The sequence below is a fragment of the Ostrinia furnacalis genome, unplaced genomic scaffold, assembly GCF_004193835.3.
Source record: "Ostrinia furnacalis isolate ACB-3 unplaced genomic scaffold, ASM419383v2 OfSCF1166, whole genome shotgun sequence".
Classification (NCBI taxonomy): Eukaryota; Metazoa; Arthropoda; class Insecta; order Lepidoptera; family Crambidae; genus Ostrinia; species Ostrinia furnacalis.
In genome coordinates this window covers 1,148,168-1,156,211 of record NW_021131405.1, presented here as the reverse complement: position 1 = coordinate 1,156,211, position 8,044 = coordinate 1,148,168, and positions in this window count along the sequence as shown.

Sequence of the window (8,044 nt, the reverse complement as noted above, 5' to 3'; positions counted from 1 at the left end):
CAAGGAATGCTGACGCCTCGAGTTGATACGGTTACGATCCCTTTCCGGGTTGATAAATGTGCTACGCCCTTTAATATACACAACGGCATCCAATTTCTCACCATCTCTGCATGATACGAAGCCCTTCAGTGAAGGGTGGAAGTGTCGCAAGTTATAATCGCGTTACCCAAACGCCCTGCGGCTCCGTACAATCTTTGTACCTGTTTTGAATTGACAACATGTTCTAATTATCAAATGAGGATTATTTCAAATACGGTTTGTTATATTGTAAGGTATTCTTGTATTGTTTTGAATTTTCCAGATATAATGTGGGGTGATGAAGGTACTTGTCTTGGCGCATTGAAGATCGAGGAGGGCCGACTATAAAAAGATTGAAGAAGAAGAAGACGAGGATGAGTTAATTTACAATGTATTATTATGTAATAATTGAATTGACTACCATGTGTGACAAGACTTCAAAAGAAGTAACTCGTAGACATATGAAATGTGACAGCAACTAATAAATGGACTTTTAAAATAGTTTTAAAATGACAGCAACATTTAAAGACTTTTAAACTTATACACATAGCCTTCATTTATTAACACGTAGGGAATAAGCCTCTCCTATTTACGCTTCGCTTTATGGAATGAAATAAGTATTTTACGAGTAAGTAGATCAAGGTACGCCCACATACCAAAAATATCTTTCTAAGTACTCCAAAATCCACGTAGGCGGATCCGCAGCTAGAAGCTATTTATATTAATTGAAATATTTATTAAGACGACATGATACTATTACGTCCTTGAGTGAAAGTGTCACAGTTATCTTGTAACGTAAGCGTCTTTGCGTTTAAACAACCTTTATGTCTGTTTTGAATTGACAACAGGTTATAATTTCCCCTTCTTATTAGAAAATGGAAGGAGAATGGGACATAAACGAGTATAAGGCGAGAGTGAATAAGCACTTACAGGGCAGATTGTACCATCCTAGACTGCATCCCACTTAACATCAGGTGCGATTGTGGTCAAATACCTGCCTTGTTATGCATAAAAAAAATAATAAAAAAAATTATGAAAACTTCGTAAGAACTGGTGCGAGTTGAGAATATTCGTTTGCTGTAATCTTTTGAATAAATGTTAGAATCTACTTCTTGTGATGTTTTGATTAAAACACTGGTATCAAACTTTATAAATCCATAGAATCTATTGTGCCTTGATTGGTCAATCTTGGCTCTATGCCAATGAATAACCATCCTTAAAGTTAATCAATGTCCTTATCAATTTAAGAAATATCCTTATTTGTGAAGCTGTCATAAAGAAAGTTCGTTCAGAGTTTCGGTGATGTGTTCGGTTCACATCTTTTATATCCAGTTTTTTTAAAGATAGAGCAAAATCAAATAACTCACTCATAATTCTAATGTTTACTCTTAACGTGTTTTCTAAAGTCCTAAGAGGTGTTGAACTGAACAAAAATTATGCAGTTATGATTTGGCTAGGACTCTACAGCTTGCTATAAATCAAATCAGTTGCGGTGAATAATCAAGGCATGTTGACATTGCCAAGTGGCATGTGTGGTAGGTGCTAATGTTTGATATCAACCGAGTTGATGGCATTGACGAAAGATTTCTACATCTGCATATTTACTCACCCGAAGTTAATTTACTTTGACACTCATTCTTTTTATCTGGAATATGCATAAAATTGTCTATCCACCACGAAGACCGCTAGTGAGTGGGTTCTCTCTGGTAAAAAGGCTACCTACCTCTACATACCATAAGAATCTGACGGTGCCTTCGGGATAACCCTTAAATTGGGAAATAAAGTAAAATTTCGTTCGTTATCGCAGTCATGGGTTTGATTCCCGCCTTAATCAGTTCGATTTTTTTCAAGTTGTTTATTTAAAATAATTTCGTTGTATCGAGAAATAAACATAAAACGAAATGAACCATTTATTTCGTCAAATAATCAATGTTACTTTATTTCGATACAATAAAAACCGTCTAACAATAAAACTCGCAAAAATTCCACGTGTTCGCAGCATATTCGAAATTACTCCTAAAAACCACTTGATTGAGCATACTCAAGGAGGAACAACGTTATCCTTGCTAAAGTTTATTCGAGCGTAAACATTATCAATATCGTCACAGCCCATGAGCCGCGTCTTGTTTCCTTTCCTCTTTGTGACAAGATTTCATCAATTTCCAATTTGGTACAGAATATTTGGGCAATTTCCAATATAAATAGTACCAGAGCATGGTAATTGTTTTTGTAAATAACTCCCCATCTAATTTATAAATGTCATAAACCACTGAACCGATTTAGATGAAATTGAACGTAAAGATAATTTGAGACCCAGAGAAATCACAGGACAGTTTTAAAACTAGATATTTAAAACAAGAACACGCGTGCGTTTTATCGGTGACAACAAACCAAAACTCGCACGAGCGCAGCCGCGGGCGTAAGCTAGCTAGATACTCGTATCATCTAATATACTTATATATAACTCAAAAGGACCTACTGACTGACTGACTGACTGACATAGTGATCTATCAACGCACAGCCCAAACCACTGGACGGATCGGGCTGAAATTTGGCATGCAGGTAGATGTTATGACGTAGGCATCTGCTATGAAAGGATTTTATGAAACTCTACCCCTAAGGGGGTAAAACGGGATCCACGCGTACGAAGTCGCGGGCGGCCGCTAGTAAGTAATATTTTCTATGCAATGTATTTTTATTTATTTTTTTATTTTATAAAAAAGGTTCACCAACAGCTTATACACTAATACATATTAGATAATTTTAAACTTATTCTACAGTATCTTACTAAATGTAAAGCCACTTACTGGCGAACACAACTTGCGTTTACATTAAGAAGACTTTAAAAATAAATTCCAAAATATACCATAATTACTATTCTTTGGTTATAAAAAGATATATAATATAATAAAAATATATGTAATGTTTTTTTTTTAAATTAGCTAAGCAATAAAAGTAGGTATTAACATTGTACAATCATTAGCCATCCAATAATGTTTCTCGAAATTTACGTAATGACATGGAAAAGAGATCAATGTTTGTGGAGCGATTATATTTATTATACAACCTAAGCACTCTCGGGACTGGTGAGTTTGCACCTAAGACAGTTCTTCGAAACGGAGTAATAAATGTGTCTATTGGGTGGCGTGGCAAGCGCAGAGGAACACGAAAACGAATTCTCTCCACAAGTTTCGAGCAACACAACTTATTGTTTAAAATCTTATATAAAATGATTAGGTCAGAAAGGTCCCTACGCTTACCCAGGCTATTCATACTAAAAAGATATAATCTATCCTCGTAGGCTAAGGCCCTCCTCGCAATACCCCTGACGAAAGCAAGATGTCTGGTAAACTTTTTTTGAACTCTTTCTATCCGTAATGAGTGATTAGTGTAATGTGGTCTCCAGACAGTACTTGCATACTCCAAGGTGGATCGAACGAGTGAGTTATAGAGGAGAATTTTGGTTGAGATTCCAAACTCTTTGCTGTTTCTTATTAAAAACCCTAGTGCCTTTGATGACTTTTTAATAATATTATTAATATGAGGAACAAAAGTGAACTTACTGTCCATTAGAACACCTAGGTCTCTTACCACCTTTAACTCTTGCAAATCAATCCCATTAATAGAGTATTTGGTTGGAATGATATTATTTTTTCGTGTAAATTTCATAAGCGAACATTTTTTTACATTGAGATCCATTCCATTAATGTCACACCATTTCTTAAGGGAATCGAGGTCCTCTTGGAGCATAACCGCGTCATCCAATGAGTCAACAACTTTTGAAAGTTTGAGGTCATCAGCGAATAAGTATGGGATAGAGTAGCGAATGCAGGATGGCAAATCATTGACAAACATGTTGAACAAAACAGGGCCCAAGTGCGATCCCTGTGGGACACCGGACGTAATATAATGAGTGCTAGACGTGAAACCATTGACAACTACGTAAAATTGTCGTCGTACCATTGTCAACTACGTAAAAACAACTATTTAGTTTTATACACACATAAATGATCTCATATTAATCACATTTACCAAATCATGTGGTAATCTAAATATATAAAAGGAGAAACTGACTGACTGACTGACTGACAGATCAACGCACAGCCTAAACGGCTAAACGTAGGCACTTGAAATTTGGAAGGGACGTAGCTTAAGTACCTACCGTAGAGGTGCACTAAGAAAGGAATTCCCGAAATTCCCACGGGAACGGGAATTAGCGGGAAAAACGGGATTCACGCGTACTAAGTCGCGGGCGGCCGCTAGTTATTCATAATAACCGGCAATTATTCATAATTTTCACATTTATCACTTTGACCGTAACATATACATGTAATATGTACCAGTTATAGTTAGTTAAGGAAATAAATAAAATTTTATACGACTGTAGATTATAGCGCTTTGCTAATTTACGAGCAAAATTCGTAGTTGCTAATAACATACATTATAAAAATCATCATAAATTAAACACATAATATTATTATTATCCTTGGAACGGATACATAATTTTATGTATTTAATTTTTTATTGTATATTCATTCAATACACTGTTTCATACATTATAAATAATGTAGTTGCTAAGTCAAAAGTCAAAATTTTATTTAGCCACAATAGCAAGATAATATAGCTTGGTGGTTTATATAGTACGTTTTTAGATATACTACATACATTTATTATAAAAACACTCAGACGAATTTATACATAGGTAGGTACGTAGCGCTCATTCAGCAAAATGTTTTTGTAACGGGAATTGAACCCGCGACCTCTGGCATAATCTCCTTAGTACTAAGCCTAAAGCCTAAATAACTTTAGTCATCTACGAATGATCACTAAATATCTGCTTCCTGATTAATCAGCCTTAATCCGGTTACTTTCGATCACTAATCACAATCATGGACTCACTAATCACAATCATGACTACTTTCTAGCTTCCGATTTTGTCTAAAGAAATTGGGTGGGCAATTAATTATTTCCTGTGTAAGGAATTGGAGACCACCTTTGTGTTTGGATTCATGTCAAAAACACTTTTGTTTTTTGACGTCACCCCTATAACATCATGTTAATAAGTATTTGAGCTATTAATAAAATATTTTACGATTAGCTTTGGCCCGCGGCTTCGCCCGCATTAATTTTGGTCTGTCACATAGAGAAATAAGCATCGGGATTTCAGGAATAATGCAGCTCTCTTCTAGTGAAAGAATTTTTAAAATCAGTTAAGTAGTAGACGATGGCCGTTGGGGCAGACAAGTTCTCGAGTGGTTACCACGGGCTGGAAGACGTAGCGTGGGCAGGCCTCCTACTAGGTGGACCGACGATCTGGTGAAGGTCGCGGGAAGAGCCTGGATGAGGGCAGCGCAGGACTGTTCATTGTGGAAAACCTTGGAGGAGGCCTTTTTCCAGCAGTGGACGTCATTTGGCTGAAACGAACGAAGTAGTTTCAGAGAGAGGAGCCTCACGCAAACTCACAAACTTTACCGTTCTAAAATATCAATATGTTAAGATTGGCACTACACGTTAACTCGTACCTACTACCAAATCTACCCAGAATTCCATCCTTCTCTCTCATTTGTAAATAGAAAGAGACAAAAAGACCCACATCACAATGATAACTTACCGAGTACAAGGGCAAGGGTGCGCCGGTTACCGGTCCAGGTATTGTTTACCTTTTTTGCCGGTTGCAAGATACCTGATATAGACAGCTGATGGTATCCTATCTTTGATAAAAGATTTACCACAAGATCTGAGGCAAAGTTAGAGTTGATACAAACACATTTTAGTTAGATATTTCATAAAAGCAGAGTCAACCAGATAAGTTCAATTTTTGACAAGATTTCGCGACAGACGACAGCTGAAAGTTAACAAAAGCTTGTGAAAACACATTTTTTTAACACGCTTTTATTAGGTCGATTTGTAACGAAGGAACTAACATTAACTTATACCACCCCTATTTTGCGGAGGGTGGAATACCTATAAAATAGAATTATTTTCAACAAAATTTCTAAAATACACTAGATTCCCATGCGGAAAATTTAAGCGAGACAACCCTCTTTTCACGTTTGCCAAAACCATCGCTTACCACCGTAGAAAGATGATAGTTCTGTTGGCAACCAACAGATGGAGCTGTGCTACTTTGAATCGCGATGTCATTTGTTTTTTTGCCCTATTTAGGTTAGTGCAATAAAAATATTAGGTACAATATTTTAGGAAATAATGTCTAATAAACTTACGAAACTATGACAGATATACTTTCTTTCGTCTTATGTTTTGATGTCATTTAATAATATTCTTCCATCGCTGTAAGTAGGGTAATCCAATATGGCAATCAGCGTCTGAACGAGTGCGCTGACCGCTTATTGCTAGCCGTTTCTTTATTATGCTTATAATATAATATTATTACCTCATTAGATAAGTTTTATGGCCATTAATTTATAATAAATGTGCTTTTACTTACAGCATCGTCTGGGCTCATGGAATTGAAAAAAATACCTAACAAGTAGGAGAATTGAAAACCAATGAAATTAGAACGCTAAGCTTGTGAGTGTCAGTGATAGTAAATTGATAAAATAGTTAAATTAAGTTAAATCAAATGTTAATCTCGTCCCATGGTTAACTTAAGAAACTTTCAGAAATGAAAACAAAGCTTTGAAATATCGAAAAACTAACATTACTCTACTACTTTTTAACCATACTCGTAAATATAGCTTATTTTTAAAAACTTGAAAAAGAAATCGATTACCTCAGTGGGTGGGAATTGAATCCGCGACCTTTCGCTTGCCGGGCGACTGCTCTGACCTTAAATTTTTTGACCTTTTGATTTATTTCAAGTTTTCAAAAATTTATAAAATTTTAATGGATAAATAAATAAATAAATTTTAATAATTACCTATACTATTTATAGAGGTGTTTTTCATGTTAAGGTAGATAATTATCATTACACTAGTGTACCTTGGATTTAATTTTGACTAGGAGTTCAACTATTAACCTAAAATATTACCTAGTTAGGTAGATACCTACTTACTCGTACTCTTTGTATTGTTAGGATTTTCTTTCCTCTGTGAGTGAGCTTTTATTTAAGTAGCTTTTTGGTTTAAATATGAAAATTAATTGTTTTGTTCAAGTATAAAAGTGTTCTTCTACGTTATCCATTAATAACGTAGCTAGTATGTAGGTAGCACTTACGTAACAATGTTATGAGAATATTCAGTACAATACAGAATTTATGTCCCATATATTATTATTATTCATCAATTAAAATTAAGTGTGACACATCTTCCTTAAACCCTGAATATGTCAAACTGTATAGTAAGTATGACGTCAGAAGCATTGCCAGTAAAGTGCGTGGATTGCGGCAAGTTTAAATTATTAACATAGTAAAATACAGTCAATAGCATATCAGATCATACATTTTAGTTGAATAATAGCCTATATTTCTACTCAAATAAGATAACACAGTGTTTAGGTTGATGTGCTTTCTTCCGTACGGCTGATAACCTTCGACACACGCTTGACAGATTTGAAGACCGAATTATTGATATCTGAACACGTGCACCATGACGTATATTTACTGCCCTCATAATAATATAGACTTTTGTACTATGTACTATATCCTTTTGCATCTTAGATGGTATATTATCATTTGCACTCAAAGAGTGAGATCAAAAACATAACCCTCCTTCTAGCGCAGTCGGGTAAATAGAAGATTATTTATCAAAAAACGCTTTTTGTTGTGCTAAGGAGTACTACGAGAATGTTATTTAATCTAAAAGCTGTGAATTTTGTAACAAAAATCAAATAAAATAAAACTTGCTCAGCTAAAGGATAAATGGCTATGAATTCTGGAAATGAATTCCTTTTAGCAATATTGCGTGATTTGGCCTTTTTATTTGGAGTTATTGACTTTTACAACAACATCGTGAATGTACTAAAATATTAAAAAAAACAGCCGATAATTAAATTATTGTTTATTTAATTTGTATAACAATGTTCATAACAATAATTATGATATTCTGACACTGATAAGTCGGTTACT